General features: G+C 39.7%; 1 non-coding gene across 1 annotated transcript; it reads left to right on the forward strand.

The window, feature by feature from the left end:
- The first annotated feature begins 618 nt into the window (after positions 1-618).
- LOC130959355 (small nucleolar RNA R71) lies at positions 619-726 on the forward strand. Its single transcript, XR_009078441.1, has one exon. It is a non-coding gene; the product is annotated as a small nucleolar RNA R71 (small nucleolar RNA).
- Positions 727-933: the final 207 nt, after the last annotated feature.

Raw genomic sequence — 933 nt, forward strand, 5'->3', positions numbered from 1 at the left:
ACTTTGAGTGGTTTTGATTAGATCAGAGACCATGGTTGCTAAGTCAGAGTGGTTCTGCTTAGAATTCTCTGTCTGTTGCTGAGAAGATGATGGAAAAGGCTTGCCATTGCTAAACCTGTTTCTTCCACCATTATTGTTGTTGAAACCTTGTTGAGGTCTCTGTTGATCCTTCCATGAGAGATTTGGATGATTTTTCCATGAAGAATTATAGGTGTTTCCATAGGGTTCTCCCAGGTAATTCACCTCTTCTATTGAAGGGTTCTCAGGATCATAAGCCTCTTCTTCAGATGAAGCATCCTTAGTACTGCTTGGTGCATTTTGCATTCCAGACAGACTTTGAGAAATCAAATTGACTTGCTTAGTCAATATCTTGTTCTGAGCCAATATGGCATTCAGATTATCAATCTCAAGAACTCCTTTCTTCTGATTTGTCCCATTGTTCACAGGATTCCTTTCAAAAGTGTACATGAATTGGTTATTTGCAACCATTTCAATTAGTTCTTGAGCTTCTACAGGCGTCTTCTTCAGATGAAGAGATCCTCCAGCAGAGCTATCCAAAGACATCTTGGACAGTTCAGACAGACCATCATAGAAAATACCTATGATGCTCCATTCAGAAAGCATATCAGAAGGACACTTTCTGATCAATTGTTTGTATCTTTCCCAAGCTTCATAGAGGGATTCACCTTCCTTCTGTCTGAAAGTTTGGACTTTCACTCTAAGCTTACTCAATTTTTGAGGTGGAAAGAACTTTGCCAAGAAGGCATTGACTAGCTTTTCCCAAGAGTTCAGGCTTTCTTTAGGTTGTGAATCCAACCATATTCTAGCTCTGTCTCTTACAGCAAATGGGAATAGCATAAGTCTTTAGACTTCAGGGTCAACCCCATTAGTCTTGACAGTGTCACAGATTTGCAAGAATTCAGCTAAAAACTG

This window comes from Arachis stenosperma, chromosome 10 (assembly GCF_014773155.1).
Source record: "Arachis stenosperma cultivar V10309 chromosome 10, arast.V10309.gnm1.PFL2, whole genome shotgun sequence".
In the NCBI taxonomy this organism is placed as follows: Eukaryota; Viridiplantae; Streptophyta; class Magnoliopsida; order Fabales; family Fabaceae; genus Arachis; species Arachis stenosperma.